Consider the following 19,803-nt stretch of genomic DNA (forward strand, 5'->3'; position numbering starts at 1 on the left):
TATATCCGGCCTAGTGTTCGAAAGATAGAGCAACTTTCCAATGATTCTTCGGTATGGAGTAGAATCAGACAGCAGCTCCCCATCATCACTCTTACTAAGCTTTGCACCATAATCCATTGGTGTTGGGGCATGCTTGCATCCCTCAAAACCTGTTTCTTTAAGCAAGTCCAGAACATATTTTCGTTGATACAAAGTAATTCCTTTCTGTGACCAAGCCACTTCTAAGCCAAGAAAATATTTGAGGTTCCCAATATCTTTGATTCGAAACCTATCATCAAGTATCTTCTTCACATTCTCAGTCTCATTAAGATCATCACCTGCCAAAACCAAATCATCAACGTAAACTAAGACTGCTGTAAATCCTTTTGGAGTTGATTTTGTGAACAAACTGTAATCTGGTTTGCATTGCTTGAAACCTAGCTCCACAAGAACAGATTTGAGTTTTGAATTCCACTGCCTACTAGCTTGTTTCAATCCATATAGTGACTTCTCAAGTTTGCACACTTGCCCTGGCTTTGCATGAAGTCCTTCCGGCACCTTCATGTATACTTCTTCATCCAAGTCACCATGCAGAAACACAGTGTTAACATCAATTTGTTTCAAGTGCCAGCCTTTCACAACAGCAAGAGCCAAAACCACTCGCAATGTTCCCAATTTAACAATTGGGCTAAAGGTATCCTTGTAATCAACTCCAGGAACCTGCGTGAATCCCTTTGCAACGAGGCGAGCTTTGTGACGTTCCACACTACCGTCCGGATGATACTTGACCTTGAATACCCACTTACATCCTATTGCCTTCTTGCCAGGTGGGAGTGAGGTCAACTTCCAGGTTTTATTTTCATCCAGAGCAGTCAGTTCAGCCATAATAGCTTCTTGCCAGCAAATTTGAGATATCGCCTCTTCATAGCACTTAGGCTCGATGTTTTGAATAGCTAATGAGTATGCAAGATGCATGGAGAAAATAGAATGATAGGATAAAAAATCTGAGATAGGATATCTTTGAAGGTTTTGCATGATTTTTGAATTTTTATTGATGGCTGTCATACATTTGTAATCTTTCAAGTAAGCTGGTGGTTTTGAAATTCTTGTAGATCTTCTCAGCATCACACGAGTAGGGAGACTAGGTGAATCATGCACCTTTGTATCTAATCTAGGACTAGTGTCTACATTTGTGTGTGATGTATGGTCAGAATCGTCAAAGGCTTCCAAATGATGCATGGAACTATCATGGGGTATTGAAGGTGAGATGCTATCTTTGTCTAGACTATCTAAGTGAATACTAGAATGCATAGGAGATGAATGTTGAATATGATTCTGATTCATGTGATCCTGGTTGAGTGTGCGTGCATTATTGTTTGGATTTGTGATATGTGTTGAGTTAAGAAATTAACTAAATTAATTAATGATGACAAACATTATTTTTGAGCAAAATAAATAATTAGTGTTGATCAATTATATCTACTAATTAACTAATTGTTTATTGTTGCAGGCCAAATGGTAATAGCCCAAATGGAATAAAAGGCATTCAGCAAAGAATATTGGGCTGAAAGCAAAATAAAAAGCCCAAGCAAAAGCAAAGGAAGAAGCCAAAGAAATCAGATGGGCCAAACGGGTTACATGTCCAAACCGAATTGATTTTCATTTCCCACCATAATGCTCCAACCAAAGCAACGTTCTTTTTCTAATCAAGTCACATAAAGATTTCAGAAAAAGCAAGAAAGAGAAAGAGAAGAAAAGCTTCTTCCATAAGCCATTAACCAAAGAAGCAAGAGAGAGAGAGTTGAAGCTTGAAGCACAGAAGCTAAAACAAATCCCAAGCTAAATCAAGCTTAAGAAAGGTAAACCATATCATCTTGCATGAATCAGATCTTCATCCTTTTCTTCCCTACTCTCTGCTCTATCCGAAAATGGCTGTGAAGGGAAAATTGCTATCTGCCCTATTCTGCTGTGCATCTACGGTCTTAATCAAGACTTGGGGACCAAGTTGGTATTCAAGGGTTCAGATTTTAGTTGACTATTGGAAAACAAGTTCAGTTACATATTCATGGCTTTCGGTCAAGTTGAAAAAGTCAGAAGGAAAGGTTCCAATTTGATGATTGAAAAGAAAAAGTGAATCTGTGGTTGGTGAAGCTCAAGGCTCAAGATGTTGACCTTGGAGGAAGAACCAAGGAACATGCAGGGAGATAAAAGAAGAGCTTGCTGTTCATTCAAGGTAAGGAGAGAAAACCAGAGTTTGAGAAGTTGAGTTCTGTGAAGTATTCCCTGTGAAGTTCCTCTACTTGGACAATGCTCTCTATCAAAGAAGCATTCTGCCAACACTGAAGACAAATTCAGAGGTTTGCAAAGCTGGTTTTTCACATAGCTTAGAGGCTGTTGATGAAGTCAATCTCCTTCATGTTTTTCTGATTGTAATGTACTTTTCTAAGCTTATCTTTCTGTAATTTCTTGAGAGAAAAGGCAAAGTGAGAAAGCTTAAGAAAAAAGCCATGAGTGAAAAGGTTGAGAGATACACTTGAGAGAAAAGCCTAGAGTTAATTTTCAGATTTCTGTAGGTTGTTAATTGTCTTGTATCTTGTACTTGTTTGGTTTCCCTTTCTTAGTTGGGTTAGCACTAAGAAAGATAGTTAGGTGTTAGCATAGCCAATGTCAAGTTAGGCTAGAACTTGAGTGTGAATTGGTGTATGTAATACTGATAACTATAGTGAAATTCTTCCATATTTGTGGAGGAGACTGGATGTAGGTTGCATAGCACAAAGCAACCGAACAGGATATATGCTGGTGTCAGCTTCCTCTTCTCTGTCATGTTCTGTTTTCTGTTTTTCATGAGACAAAAATAAATTGTCTCATAAATTTCCGCTGCTGAGTTCAAACAGAATCAGATTCGTAGCTCTGCTTAAAAGGGGTCAAAACAGCAACTGTAAAAGGAAGGCATAGATTCAACCCCCCTTCTCTAAGCCTATCAACCTTCAATTGGTATCAGAGCTAAGGTCTCAAGAATCAAGCTTAACCGCTTGGAGCAAAGATCCAATGGCGAATAACTTGGGCACAACCACAGTTGCCTACACCTCACTGAAGGTCAGTCAAACAACCGACCACCTTTCTTCAACGGGAAGAACTATTCTACTGGAAAGAAAGGATAAGGATCTTCATCCAATCCATTGACTAACCTATGGAAGATCGTTGTGAGCGGTCCAAAGATCCCAACAAAACAAGTGCTGATGGAGTGGTGACTCCAAAAGAAGAAGCTGAATGGAATGAAGATGATAAGAAGAAGATAGAGCTGAACGCTAAAGCAATCAACCTTCTTCACTGTGCTATCAGCTTTGAAGAGTACCGGAAGGTGTCTAGATGCAAGACAGCCAAAGAAATCTGGGAAAAACTTCAGGTTACACATGAAGGCACCAAACAAGTCAAAGAAACGAGGATTGATATGCTGCGAAAAGAGTACGAGATTTAGCATGAAGGATGGAGAAAGCATTGATGAAGCGTTTGAGAGATTCTCAATCATAATCAACAACCTTGATGCTATGGGTACAAACTATGCAGAACAAACCTTAGTGAGAAAACTCCTTAGAAGCCTCACAAAGAGTGGGAAAACACTGCCACTGTCCTAACCGAGAGTAACAACATAAGTCCCGTAACCTATGATGAGCTGAGAGGAAAACTCCTTGCCTATGAAGCCACACACAAACACAGACTCAAAGAAAAAGGGAATAGCCCTCAAGTCACAAATAGAACCGAAAGAGAGTGAGTCTAGTGATGATATTTCAGATGACGAACTTTTGTTTTTTTGCTAGGAGATTTAGAAGGATGATGAAGAACAAGAGCAAATACAAAGGTTCAAGTTCAAAAGAGCACAAGATGGACTTGAGCAAAGTAACGTGCCATCATTGCAAGGAGGCTGGACACTTCAAATCAAACTGTCCAAAGCTCAAAAAGGAAGACAAAGGGAAGAAGGAAAGGAAGAGAGTACTCATGGCAGCTTGGGAAGATCTTGAGAATGACTCAAATGAAGAAGAAGAATTTGAAGGAGATGACAAAGACTGTTTCATGGCTGGAAACAACAATCTTGATGAGGTAAATTATTATGATTTGACCATTGAAGACTTGCATGTTATTATTGATGATCTCACTTTAAATACCTCAAAACTGCTTGATAAATACAATAGTTGCAGATCTGAAAGATGTGTTAAGCTGAAAATGATTTCTTAAAAGAAAAAGTAAAGGAAACTGAATGTGCTTTGGACATCATTGAAGAAAACAGATTTTTAAAATCAGAACTTGAAAAAAAAGGAAAGCACATTATGGATCCTTCTCATGAGTTAATTGCTGAAAATGAGAGATTAAATGATAGGATTAAAAGACTGAATGGTGACTTGGCAAAATTTGCACAAGGTTCTAGTAACTTGGACAAATTGCTTGCAAGTCAAAGACCATTGTTTGAAAAATCTGGTTTAGGCTACATAGCCAAGGAAGATGCCGTTTCCAACACTTCCTCTATAAAATTTGTGGCCTCTTCATCAAATACCAAATCAGTACCAAATAAATCAGGTATCGGACATGTTTCCACTTGTGAAGAAAAATCTGATGAAGAATACACAAATGAAACTGAAATTTCACCAAGAACTGGTCCGAGTTCAAACCGACCAGGTTTGGGCTATGTTTCGAAAAATGAGGTTATTTTCAAGAAACCACTATTTTACAACAAAACCTCATATTCGAAAGGCAATAATGTTCAAAAAAATTCTGGTGAAAATACTTTTGCAAAGAGGAATAACTTTAATAAAAATCAGTTTGTTAAAAGAAATGCATCTCCTCCAAAAACCAGAAAATTTCAAAGCTTTAATCATTTCAAGCAATATAACTCACCTCAATTTCAGCGGCACACATCAGAAAATCATTGTGTTAATTGCAAGAAATTTGGTCACTCATATGAACAATGCTTCATTGAAAGAGAGTTGTAGGAAACAAAGTTTACAATGTTGTTTGTGATTTCAATGCTCTTGGGCAGACAAGATGAAAAGGATCCAAATTAGTTTGGATACCTAAAGCTACTTGAAACCTTCATGCAGATTTGCCTAGCATCCAAGAAAAAAGGCATGTGGTAATGGATAGTGGATGTTCAAGGCACATGACTGGAAGGTCAACTTACTTTATCAAACTGAATAAGTATGATGGAGGTTTTGTGACTTTTGGAGATGATGGTAAGGTAAAATCATTGCTGTTGGAAAAGTAGGTAATGAGCAATCTACTTTCATTGATGATGTGCTTTTGGTATTGGCTTAAAACACAATCTTTTGAGCATAAGTCAGCTGTGTGATTTAGGATATTTAGTTGTTTTCAAAAGGCTTGAATGCTGTGTTGTAAATGAAAGACAAATGAAGTGATGTTGTTGCCAAGCGTTTCATAATATGTATGGACTTACTCTTGATGAACTAAAGATCAAAATGTAGCTTGTCTCCACTCTAAAGATTCTGAAAAGTGGTTATGGCACAAAAGATTGGGCCATGCAAGTATGTTTCAAATAAACAACTTGTAAAGAAAGAATTAGTAAGAGGTCTTCCTTTGATAAAGTTTGACAAAGACATCACTTGTGATGCTTGCCAAATGGGAAAAACAAAAGCTCTTTTAAACCAAAGGAAGACATCTCTACTAAAAGACCACTTGAGTTGCTACACATTGATTTATTCGGTCCAACAAGAACTCAAAGCCTAGGTGGTAAACACTATGGTTTAGTAATTGTGGATGACTATACTAGGTTTGGTTGGGTTTTATTTCTTGCACAAAAATGAAGCCTTTTCGGCCTTTGAACCTTTTTGCAAGAAAATTCAAAATGAAAAGGATTTAAAAATCTTCTATAAGAAGCGATCATGGAACTGAATTTGAAAATAATTTGTTTGAATCCTTTTGTGAGGAATATGGAATATCTCACAACTTCTCTTGTCCAAGGACACCACAACAAAATGGTGTTGTTGAAAGAAGAAATAGAAGCATCAGAGATGACAAGAGCTATGCTTTGTGAGAGTAATGTTCCAAATTCCTTTGGGCTGAAGCGGTTAACACGGCTTGCACATTTTGAATAAAACAATCATAAGGAAATTTTTGAAGAAAACCCCTTATGAACTTTGGAAAGGCTACCACCAAACTTGGATTACTTGCACATCTTTGGATGCAAATGTTTTGTTTTAAATAACAAAGAAAATTTGGGAAAATTTGATCCAAAGGCTTATGAATGCTTGTTTGTAGGATATTCCACAACTAGTAAAGCATATAGGGTTTATCATCAAGATGCTAGAATTATGAAGAATCCATACATGTTACATTTTGTGATACTAACTTGGTGCAAAGCTTTTGGAAGATGGTGATGCAGAAAATCAAGCTCAAAAGGAGGATGAAACTGATCAGAATCATGGAAAAGAAATTCTGAACAAGCTGAACCAGAAACAGCAAATGCTGAAAATTCAAGAGACAATTCCATTTTGTCTCATGAATCTGAAGGAAATTCTGCAGACAGCAGCATACAGATTCCATTGGTGACCGAATCTGCCTCCAGGTCCACTAGACCTCGTGAATGGAGGTTCTTAAAGAATTATCCTGAGGAATTTGTCATTGGGGACGTCTCTCATGGAGTGCAAACTAGGTCTTTCACTAGAAAGGCAAATGAAGGATCAAACATTGCCCTTCTTTCACAAATGGAGCCTCAAACGTCAAGGAAGCCCTTAATGACCCATCTTGGATTAAGGCTATGGAGGATGAGCTTCTTGAGTTTGAAAAGAACCAAGTATGGACGTTGGTTCCAAGGCCAAGCGGAAAGAAAGTGACCGGCACCAAGTGGATATTCCGGAACAAGTTGGGAGAAGATGGTAGCATTGCAAGGAACAAAGCTAGGCTAGTGGCACAAGGATATAACCAAGAAGAAGGAATCGACTTTGATGAATCCTTTGCCCCTGTTGCCGAATGGAAGCCATAAGACTTCTCTTGGCTTATGCTGCATTTTGTGGTTTTAAATTATACCAAATGGATGTGAAATGTGCATTTTTAAATGGTGTGATAGATAGAGAAGTATATGTGGAGCAGCCTCCGGGTTTTGAAAATAAGAGCATTCTAATCATGTTTTTAAATTGTCTAAAGCTCTCTATGGTTTAAGACAAGCTCCTAGAGCTTGGTATGAGAGACTTAGCTCTTTTCTTTTGAAAAATGGTTTTCAAAGAGGCACCACTGATACAACTCTATTTATCAAGAATTCTAATGATTCTTTTATTTTAGTCCAAATATATGTTGATGACATTATTTTTGGATCAGCAAATGAATCCCTTTGTACTGAATTTGGAAAACTCATGACAAGTGAATTTGACATGAGTATGATGGGTGAACTTAATTTTTCCTTGGGCTGCAAATTACACAAACTGAAAAGGGCATTTTCATTCATCAAGAGAAGTATGCCAAGGAATTAGTTAAGAAATTTGGTATGGAAAATGCCAAACCCATGGGAACTCCCATGCATCCAAATTCCAAATTAGATAAGGAGAAACTGAGAAGATGTTGATGAGACTAGGTATAGAGGAATGATTGGATCTCTTATGTACTTGACTTCCTCTAGACCCGATATTGTGCAAAGTGTTGGATTGTGTTCTAGGTTCCAATCCAAACCAAAGAGTCACATCTTTCTGCAGTTAAAAGGATCATTAGATGTTCATGGCACATCCAATTTTGGTCTTTGGTATCCTAAGATTGATGATTTTTCTGTAGTTGGGTATTGTGATGCAGATTTGCTGGTGATAGAGTTGATAGAAGGAGCACTTCTGGTTTATGTTGCTTCCTTGGGAAGTCCTTAAATGTATGGTCAAGTAAGAAGCAACAACAGTGGCCCTTTCCACTGCAGAGGCTGAGTATATAGCTGCTTCTTCTTGTTGTTCTCAGCTTTTATGGTTAAAAACACAGCTTGCTGATTACAAGTTAAATGCTGAAAATATTCCCTTAATGTGTGATAATATGAGTGCCATCAATATTCTAAAAATCCAGTTTTGCACTCTAGGACTAAGCATATTGAAGTGAAATTTCACTCAATAAGAGAACATGTCCAAAAGGGGGATATTTGCATTCAATTTGTTAAATCAGAAGAGCAATTAACAGATATTTTTACAAAACCATTGGCTGAGGATAGATTTTGCATGCTTAGGACTTGTCTAGGAATTTTGAGTTATGATTCCTTGTTTGAAAAACACTGATATTTGCTGGAGCTTTTGTCTCATAAACAGGCATGAGACAATTCTGGGCAGGTGATGAACGTTTCCATCTAGTCCGTGTGATCTGGGCTTGTTTCAAGTGAATCTCAATCTGGGCCAACCTCATTACTCAGATCAAACGTAGTCCAAGTGTATTTCATTGAATTCATACCACCTCAAGGCCCAAATGTGAATGTTACAATCTTGTTTGTTTTTTCTTTTGTGTTCATAAAAGGCTTTCACTAAATGTTTTGTGGCCCAAAAGGTTTTCAAGAAAATTTAATTTGGCCGAAAAAGGTTTCAGGTTATTTGTTGTTTTCAAATTTTTAAAAAATCAAACAAAATCTTTCTTTTATGAGGTCATGTCTTGTCAAGTCTTTTCAAATGGTGATGCAGTTGCATGGTTTTGGAAACTTGCTTTGGGTACGGTTACCAACACTCCCTCTCTTCCCTCCATAACTTCTCCTCAACCCTTCGGTTCTTCCCTCTCACACCACTATGAGGAAGAAAGTCATTTCAAAAAGGGCTCCTCGTGAAAAGATATACAAACTGCCCACAAAACCTTCCACTCGCTCTCAAGACCGAACCTTCACACCTTCTCCTCTCCTCCAACCTCTCCCCTAGGTGTGACCCCATGGCACGAACCAAGACTACTCCAAGGTTCCCTGCCTCTGCCAAACCTACTCCATCACCAAAGGCAACGCCTTCCAAACCTGCCTCCTCAAAACCTGGCTCTTCAAAGCCACCCTCATCCAAAGGGAAGCGTCCGGCGACGGAGGAACCTGTTCCGAGCCACAACAACCCAGGGCAAGGTCAGTACCTGTGCGTTCACAGAGAGGTAAAGCTCGAGTTCCTCTCTCATCTGTTAGAGAACCTGAAGTTGATCCTTTTGCTCACAAATCACACTATATGACTTCTCACTCTGATTTTAACCCCCATCGTTTCAAATCTGCCATGAACCACGATTTCTATGATGGAGTTATTAAGTACCGTACTCTATGTCCATCTTTTCTGGCTGACTTACCTGATTTGAAAAAGAAAGGTTTTCCTTTTGTTGCAAACTTGGAATTTTTTGGACTGGAATCACCTTTTTGACATCAAAAAACCTGTATATCCTCAGTTGGTCAAAGAATTTTATGCGAACATGACTTATCATGAAGGAAGTGTGCATTCTTATGTTAAGGGCAGAGACATCTTTTAAAATGAAACTATCAGTGATGCATTGAAGTATACTGATGTTGGGCCTTGTGCTTACACTTCGGTTAAATGGGATGAAGGTGTTGGAATTTCTTATCTAGATGCATTGGCTCACATTTGTGAACATGTTTCTTTAATTGATGGAATCACACCCACTCACAAAGCCCTAGGATATGAACGTGCTCAATTACACCGCATTGTCAACCACATTTGATTCCTCAAAGTGGTTCATATCAAAGGGTTCTTACACTGACACACTTGTTTATATGCCATTATTACAAAAACAGAAATTTCTTTTGCATACTTGATGGCTAGATACATGTTTGATTCTGTTCGAAGTACAAAAGATAAAGCACTTCCTTATGGCATGTTTCTAACTTGCATATTTGAGTATTTTGGTGTTGACTTGACCAATGAGACATATGAAAATAGACATTCATACCTAAAGGGGGTGGTTCAGTGAAACAGAACAAAGGACCCACTAGATCTGAAAGAGTCGTACTAGATGATGAGGATGAAGAATGTGTCCATGAGGATTCTCCTGCTCCTTCCACCGAGGGTACTTCCATTTCCACTGGGAAGAAATCCACTCTGCTGAATGTGGTCAAGGATGTAGCTCAAGAGTTTGTGTCTCAATCAAACCACATGATTGCCTTGAGCAAGGAACAAAGGAAGTTAGCTAGCAAGCATGAGAACTTTCTGAAGAAATCAAGGGATAGAGTGGCTGTACTCATGACCTTCATTGATAACCTTAACAATGAGGACATTACCACTGATGTTGAAGAGGATGCTGCCTCGGAAGGAGATGGTTCTGATGCCTAAGATTTGTCTCATGAAGAATGCTGCTGCTGCTCTCATTTTGTCTCATGAATTTTTTTATTTTGCATCTGTTGAACTTGTTGGATGACTGTAATAACTTTAACTACTGCTGCACTTTTGTTGGTTTAGTTAGAACTTTTCAACTACTGACTAACCTTTCCTTGCAGGGTTTAAATTGATGTTTTTGTTGATCTTTTGAGTTGTCCACCCTTGATGACAAAGGGGGAGTAAGGATAGTATTTGGTATTTTTGATGTTAATGCAGCTACTAGTAGTTCATTCGAATTTTTTGTGATGTAGCTCAGTTGATATCTCTTAGACAAAATAAATGTGTATAGCTTTCTTTAAGTACAATGCATAAACAGGAACAAAGAGGAAAGCATGAATCCAGGGGGAGCTAATCTTCAAAAAGAAAGGGGGAGCAACATAAAATCAAAGGGAGTTTCTAAACCTAACTCAAACTTATTTCCTTTTGATTATTGCTTAAATCATGTTTGTCATCAAGGGGCGATTGTTGAGTTAAGAAATTAACTAAATTAATTAATGATGACAAACATTATTTTTGAGCAAAATAAATAATTAGTGTTGATCAATTATATCTACTAATTAACTAATTGTTTATTGTTGCAGGCCAAATGGTAATAGCCCAAATGGAATAAAAGGCATTCAGCAAAGAATATTGGGCTGAAAGCAAAATAAAAAGCCCAAGCAAAAGCAAAGGAAGAAGCCAAAGAAATCAGATGGGCCAAACGGGTTACATGATCCAAACCCGAATTGATTTTCATTTCCCACCATAATGCTCCAACCAAAGCAACGTTCTTCTTCCTTCTAATCAAGTCACATAAAGATTTCAGAAAAAGCAAGAAAGAGAAAGAGAAGAAAAGCTTCTTCCATAAGCCATTAACCAAAGAAGCAAGAGAGAGAGAGTTGAAGCTTGAAGCACAGAAGCTAAAACAGAAATCCCAAGCTAAATCAAGCTTAAGAAAGGTAAACCATATCATCTTGCATGAATCAGATCTTCATCCTTTTCTTCCCTACTCTCTGCTCTATCCGAAAATGGCTGTGAAGGGAAAATTGCTATCTGCCCTATTCTGCTGTGCATCTACGGTCTTAATCAAGACTTGGGGACCAAGTTGGTATTCAAGGGTTCAGATTTTAGTTGACTATTGGAAAACAAGTTCAGTTACTATTCATGGCTTTCGGTCAAGTTGAAAAAGTCAGAAGGAAAGGTTCCAATTTGATGATTGAAAAGAAAAAGTGAATCTGTGGTTGGTGAAGCTCAAGGCTCAAGATGTGACCTTGGAGGAAGAACCAAGGAACATGCAGGAGATAAAAGAAGAGCTTGCTGTTCATTCAAGGTAAGGAGAGAAAACCAGAGTTTGAGAAGTTGAGTTCTGTGAAGTATTCCCTGTGAAGTTCCTCTACTTGGACAATGCTCTCTATCAAAGAAGCATTCTGCCAACACTGAAGAACAAATTCAGAGGTTTGCAAAGCTGGTTTTTCACATAGCTTAGAGGCTGTTGATGAAGTCAATCTCCTTCATGTTTTCTGATTGTAATGTACTTTTCTAAGCTTATCTTTCTGTAATTTCTTGAGAGAAAAGGCAAAGTGAGAAAGCTTAAGAAAAAAGCCATGAGTGAAAAGGTTGAGAGATACACTTGAGAGAAAGCCTAGAGTTAATTTTCAGATTTCTGTAGGTTGGTTAATTGTCTTGTATCTTGTACTTGTTTGGTTTCCCTTTCTTAGTTGGGTTAGCACTAAGAGAAGATAGTTAGGTGTTAGCATAGCCAATGTCAAGTTAGGCTAGAACTTGAGTGTGAAATTGGTGTATGTAATACTGATAACTATAGTGAAATTCTTCCATATTTGTGGAGGAGACTGGATGTAGGTTGCATAGCACAAAGCAACCGAACCAGGATATATGCTGGTGTCAGCTTCCTCTTCTCTGTCATGTTCTGTTTTCTGTTTTTCATGAGACAAAAATAAATTGTCTCATAAATTTCCGCTGCTGAGTTCAAACAGAATCAGATTCGTAGCTCTGCTTAAAAGGGGTCAAAACAGCAACTGTAAAAGGAAGGCATAGATTCAACCCCCCTTCTCTAAGCCTATCACAACCTTCAATATGTAATTGGTCAGCTGAAAATTTCTCATTTATAAAGTTGGTGTTAGTAATTTCAGATTGAGTCTTAGCATTTTCATTTTGAGCCTCAACCTCAGAATATGGAAACAAATCTTCATAAAATTGAACATCTCTAGAAGTGAAGAATGCTTTGGTTTGTAGGTCAAATAACAGATAGCCCTTAACACCCTCCCTGAATCCAAGATGCAAACATTTCCTTGCTCTTGGATCAAGTTTGGTTCTGTTACGCGTAATAGTATTAGCATAAGCAAGACAACCAAACACCCGAAGATGAAATAGATTTGGTGGAGCATTGTAGAAAACTTGATAGGGTGTTCGGTTGGTCAAGAATGGTGAGGGCAACCTGTTAATCAAATAGACCGCATGTTCAACACATAGCTCCAAAAAATTTTAGGAAGGTAAGAATGAATCATAATGGTGCGAGCCACAGTCAAAATGTGCTGATGCTCCGCTCAACGATTCCATTTGCTGTGGTGTCTCAACACAATCGTGCAAAATTCCAAAATGTTATAAAATGAAGGCATGAAAATTCAGCACCATTATCCTTATTATTTCACTATGTTGAACTGAGTTTTGACAAAATTAACAAAATTCTTCACTAATTGAGCTGTTTCAGCCTTTGTTTTTATAAGAAAATCCATGTAAATCTAGATTTTCATCCACACTGACAAAAAATATTGTGACAGAAAATGAAGGAATGGAGATCGGGCCCCAAATATCCAATGAATCAACTCAAGTACATTTTCAGCGACAGAAACACTATGAGGAAATGCTAACCGTTTTGCTTGCCAAGATGACAAGAATTACACGGCTCCTTGCTTATTGAACAATCTACAAATTCAAACTGTTGTTTCAGTGTTGCTAACCTATTATTAGATGGATGTCCTAGTCTATCATGCCACAAATTTTTCTGAGATGTATGAGGATGCAGTGATGTGTGATGCATGTATTGGTCCTTGAACCTCGTGGTGCAAAATGTATAAGCCATCAATATTTCTAGTTGCACCAATCATCTTCAAAGTGTGTCGATCCTGTATCTCACACATTTCATCAGTAAAACTCATTTTGCAATGCAATGATGATGCCCGTTTTGAGACTGAGATTAGTTTAAAATTGAATGAAGGGATGTATAATGCATTTGTGAGAAATAATGTGTCAGAAAACACAATTGTGCCTATGATGCAGCTGGTAGTGTGGGCACCATTGTGTAATCTAACAATTATTGGTTCAATTTTTCGAAAATCTTTGAAATCTTTGATGTTATATGAGACATGGTCCGTGGCACCAGTGTCTATTACCCAGGATTTATGCTTTTGAATGCATACATCTAGAGCCTGTATGTGAGAATTGAAATGTAAAAGATGAACCATTCTACCTTGATGAGGTGATGGTTGAGGTTGTGTTGTAATCTGGCTGACACTATGGATGTGCTTGACCTCCTGCTTGCTAAGTAGAGCTAGTAGGACTTCCCTTTGATCTGAAGTGAATCCAGCCCCTATGATTTCACTCGCTCCTAATTGGCCTTGATTGGTACTGAGCTCATCATTAATACCCTTAGTACCTGCATTTGCTGAGATGCAATTGAGGACTGGTGTGCTAGTGTTTTGAGAGTTGGAATATTCATATCGTTGTCTAAAGTTAGGGGGAACCCATGTTTCTTTTAACAGGTATCAACACCATGTCCAGTCCTGTTACAAAAAGTGCACTGCAGCTTGCTTCTACCACCTTGTCCTCTCCCAGGCTGAAATCTACCTCCTCTGCCTCTCCCTCTCCCTCTACCTAGCGAAGGCGACGCAGTGTTCAAGGGATGAGCAGAGCTAGCCAAAATCTTAATGTCCGAGGTAGAGTCAGGACTGAGAAACTGCCGTTCTTGCTGCGTGATCATAGCAAAGACAGCATTCAGATTTGGTAAACTATCCATGAGCATTATTTGTGATCGAACGGTGGAGTGTTGATCATTTAAACCTCGAAGGAACTTTGTCACCTTATCTTCCTCTCTTTGCTTTCTAATTACAGATAAGGTGCACGAACACCTTTTATCACAGTTACATTGTGGCACAATTCTAAAATTGTCGATTTCTTCCCAAATTGACTTGAGCTTGGTATAGTAATTCGTCACATTCATGTCTCCTTGCCTGAGTGCATACACTTTCTCATATAATTCAGCCACTCGAAATTTGTCCGCCTGATAGTATCTATGCTTTAGCTCATCCCATATCTCATAGGCTAGATTGTTCCACAAAACACTTTGGTAGATATCTAGACTTAGTGAGAGGTTAAGCCAACCAACGAACGACATATGTGTTGCACCTCTCCCACGCCTCAAACAGTGGATCTGAGCTATCCGGTTTCTCAATACTACCATCTATGAATTTCAGCTTATTTTTCGATTTGAGAGCTAACAGCATAGCTCTACTCCAGGCTCCATAGTTCGATCCAGTCAAAACAACAGAAGAGAGAGGTATACCTGGACTCTCAGATGGGAGAATGAAGTATGGATTTGTAGGATCCTGACTCGGATTCGCGCTTTTGCTGATGTGCGATTGGATCGCGGCGATTTGATTGAAGAATGCAGCAAACTGAGTTGCGTCCATGGCAGAAAATTGCACTCCACTAGAACTTGAATCGGAGCTCATAACGACGGAGATTGTGGATCTGGTGCACAGATCTGAACCTTCCTCTTTCAATCTCGTTGATCGAAACACCTAATTGCTTCGATATGACTCGTTGAACTAGGAAGCAATTAGGCTCTCATCAAGCTCTGTGTGTGAGTTTAAAGAGGAGCAGTCTTGAAGAGGAATCTGGATCCATCATCTCTCTCCAACCAAGATTGATGCTCGTGAATCGAAGATCAAGCCACTCTCTCTTCCACGCTCACCGCACCATGTTAAAGGTTGCGCATGAGAACAGAGAAGGAGTGCAGGGGATAAGAAAAACCAGAGAGGAGTGAAAAATGTGTATTGGTATTAAAAATGATGAATCACACCTTTACATAACTGATTTTCCTATATTTATACACATCTAGCTAACTATTGATTAGCATAAATATCTAACTACTCTAATCAGTTTTCTCTAACTAACTATCAGCTGGTTCTCTTGTTAAGTAACAAAATATGCTAGTAAGTTTTAACAGGTAACAACGTTGGACATATTATTTTGATTCTAATAATAAATATGATATTAGAATATAAAATAATTTTAAATAGATTTTAACAAAAATAGTTATCTATAATAATTTTTTTTATTATGATAATAAAAAAATATTTAAAAATAAATTTTATTTTATATTAAATTGTTATATTTATTCAAATTGATTTTAACATAACAATAAAAAAATTTGAAAATTTTGTTCATGAATTATGAGAAAATATGATGTATATAACTACTAATGTTATTTAAACAGAATTTTTTTAAAAAGATAGAATTTTAATATAAATATTTGAATTTTAATCATTGATTTTATTATATTTAATATTAAAAATAGTTAAACTTTAAATTAAATTAACTTTATAAAATTTTTATAACATAATGTGTATTTTTATTTTAAAAAATTAAAAAAAGTATTTTATATTTTTATATATTATTTTATATATATAAAATACGGATAAATATACTAGTTTATACATAAAATGAGAAAAGTAACAAAAAATTTTTGCGATTTACGATAAAAGATAAACTTTTTTTGGCTTTTGCGTACATTGAACAATTTTTTTTTTGGATAGCATTTTTTAAATAATTTGCATTTTCTATAAATAATTTTGTCAACAATATAATTTGTTTTGGAGTAGTTTTGATAATTTACTCTTAAATAATCATCACATGTCGTCTTTTAATTTACTCAAAGTTATTTATTGTAAACTCAGATAAAATAAATATTGTTTTATTAATTAATATTAACCTAAGAACACACATTCTCTTTCTTCTTTTTTTTCATCTTTTCTATCATGCATGTGATCATTTTCACCTTTGTTTAATATGAATCTGTCTTTTTTCGATAGTGCCATATATATGGGTAGCATATACACAGGGTACGATTTTATGAATTATTTTATTGACCAATTCCCTTTGTTTTGTAGATTATAGGTCGGCTTAATTCAACGCCTAATGCGCTCTATAACATTTTTCAAATCTATAACTTAAGAATAGAATTAATAGCTAATGAGCATATCTTTTACATGCTTGCACATTCATGTGCAAATTAAATAGGACAATTCACGACAAATGCACAAGTCTTTTCCTTGATACACTTAATTTGGACATGTTTCCTATTTCCATGTAAAATATTAGTGTGTGTTTAAAATGATGATTATATATATGTAACACAATTTTATATTAATTTTCACTTTTCTTTCTGTTAGAGTAGAAAACATAATGTATTCGGAAATTAGACACTCAATTGAAAACACAAATTTATCATCATACTACTATAAATTATTACTTCTTTAGAACTTTTTCCCAACGATGGGTATATATATAGAGAGAGATTTTGTTTTTAAAAAATAAAAAATATTGCACATAACACTTTACAACCGATGAAATATGAAAAGTGATCCTCCAACCATACAGTAACATATCATAATTAACTAACAATAAAAAATTAGTTTAATCAGCTAAAATTATCTTATTTAATATTTATTAATTATAAAAAAATAATTATGTAGTTTTAAATATAATAGATATATAATTACAGATATTATGTGTATAAAATTATAGATGTTATGATATATGTAAATTTAGTAAAACTAATTATAGAAAAAAAAGTAAATAATAAAAGAAAAAAATATTTCTAAATAATAGCCATCAAACTTTGATAATGGAGAGAGAAAAAGAATAGTAACCTCATGTTCGCTTATAAATTAAAAATCTTTTCATTTTGTTTTCAATTAAGTCATCTAGATCGAATAACATAATATTTTTTTGACTAGTTTTTTTTCTATATATTAAAAAAATGTGTTATTCTTTTGTTAAAAGAGATTATTATAGTCTCTTTGTGATAGAGAAAAATTGTAATTCTCAAAGAAAGGTATTCAATTGTTTTCATATTTTATACAAATTTCCAATTTTTCATCTATATATTTTGATATGTATCTGGTATCTAACAATATATAAAATAATTTAAAAAATTGTTTCGCTAACATCACTGATGAACTAATTATAAAAATTTAATTGAAGAATATGATAGTTGATGCAATTCCTACCGAATTATTGAAAGCAACATGGTAGTGTTCTATAAGGAATGATATAGGGAGAAGATGGTAATTAACATTTAAGTGAGTGTAAGCTGCCGGGACCTTGAACATGTGCCGTTACAGAGGTGTAGGCTTTTTCTGCCTCTCTGGCTCGCAAGTTGTGCCTCTCTTCCCGCTTCTTCTTTTTCAATTGGGGTCACATACGAAACCATTGTCCTCTGCCTTATAAAGTTACAACCATACCCTTACCACGTTTTCAAGTTACAAATGTATTTCAATTGCCAGTGAGGCCTTTTTGGCTGAGAAAATGGAGGTGAATAAAAAATTTTGATGGAGAGTGTTCTGAGTTTGTGATTAATTTGGAGAAAGAGATGTGTTGTGATTGTCTCCTCACGGTTCCAACCTTTATGTTGGCAAATAAATGAGAGTTGCTTTAATTTGTTGGACTCAATCTAATATCTTATCGCAGGAGTTGACAATAACCATATTTGTTAATGTTAGAGATATAACCATTAATGTTACCTTCTCCTATCAGTTTAAGCTTTTGGGATTAGTGGTTTCATGACATAGTATCAGAGCTCTATGTCCGAAAAGTCAAGAGTTCGATCCTTGAAAAACCCCAAAAAGTGAACAAGAATAGAAAATCAAGTAAACCTAAAAAGAGAGGCTCAGCTTAAAGCCTTAAACAGTTAAAATACTATTTTTTTAATATTAGTAACGGATTTAAATTTTATTTTAAAATTTGTTATTTGTTAATAAATTGTTACATATAGAAAATAAAATTTAAATTTTTAATATTTATTTAAACGCATAAGTAAATTAATTACTTGACAAATTCAAATTAATTATGATATATTATACATGGATCTTACTGTTAGTCTTTTTTAGTTGTCCAAGAGTTCTTGCTTTGAGTTTATTTGATTGTTTCTTGACTTAATAATTTCTGAATCTTTCAAGATTAAAATATTAAAACTATGAAAATTAGTCCATTAGGAGCAACGCATATCTAAATAAAAATTTATATATTTTTTAATCAATTATTAACATTTGTTGATATATATTAATATATTAATATCATATGACTAGTAAATATTATTATTTTAAATTAATATTTAATTAATAATAATTTATATTTATATTTATAAAAATTTATATACATAAAATATATAATTTATATCTATATTTACGAAAATTTATATACGTAGACAATACAATTTATATTTATAAAATTTTATATATATAAATTAATAAAATTTATTTATTAAAGATAATTTATTATTTGTACTGACTAATAACTAACTAAAATCACTAAAATCGGTTAGCTTCCATGATTTTTTAATATTAATATTAATATAGCACACGGCATATTGTATGGTATTGACGATGAATAACAACTGAGACGGCCGTTATAAATTATATATTATGATTTAGTTATATATATTATAAGTCGGTTATCAATAACAATTATCAAAATAAATATTAAAATGCTCAAATATATGTTATTATTCTCAATTTAAAGTAAAATTATTCAGAGATATAATTGTTATTCTTAGTTTTAGATATAAAAAAAGATAATAATATTGTTTAGATTATTGTAATTTGTAAAATTTATTATTTATTTATTGACTTGAGTGTTAAAGTACTTTTTACAGTATCTATTTCCTTATTTTTTCATTATCAACAGACATACAAATTATATATACAGTGGTCAATTTCCACAAAAATAATAATTAATTGGCCAAAGACTAAATTAGTCTACAAAATATAATTTATACACTAAATAATTTAAAAATTTTAAAAGTTAAATTGAATTAAATATCCTTTGGATTTAGGAAATTTGAACTTAACCTTTTCATGAACATATATAATAGTAATTTATCAGAAAAAAAGAATTAATTTATCTATCTAATTTTTAATTCATATTAATCTACTTATAATACGGTCTTCATAGTTTCTTTGTTCCCTACCAAGCCTATCTTATGCTAAGACCTAGCTTCATGTAACTATAATATTTTAATTTAAAACAATGGTTTCAACATTTAATTTTGTCTGTGTCAATAATGAGTTAATGACAGCTACTTCTTTTCAGTGGTTAGTTAACATAGAAGTTCGTAAGAAAAATATTAGTTAAACACAAAAATTATCCATTAAATTAATTATATTGTATTTATATATTATTTAATTAATAACTATTAAAAAAGTTAAATATTTTACAGTAAAAAAAGTCAACTTTT

Source organism: Arachis stenosperma, chromosome 10 (genome assembly GCF_014773155.1).
Source record: "Arachis stenosperma cultivar V10309 chromosome 10, arast.V10309.gnm1.PFL2, whole genome shotgun sequence".
NCBI classification, from domain to species: Eukaryota; Viridiplantae; Streptophyta; class Magnoliopsida; order Fabales; family Fabaceae; genus Arachis; species Arachis stenosperma.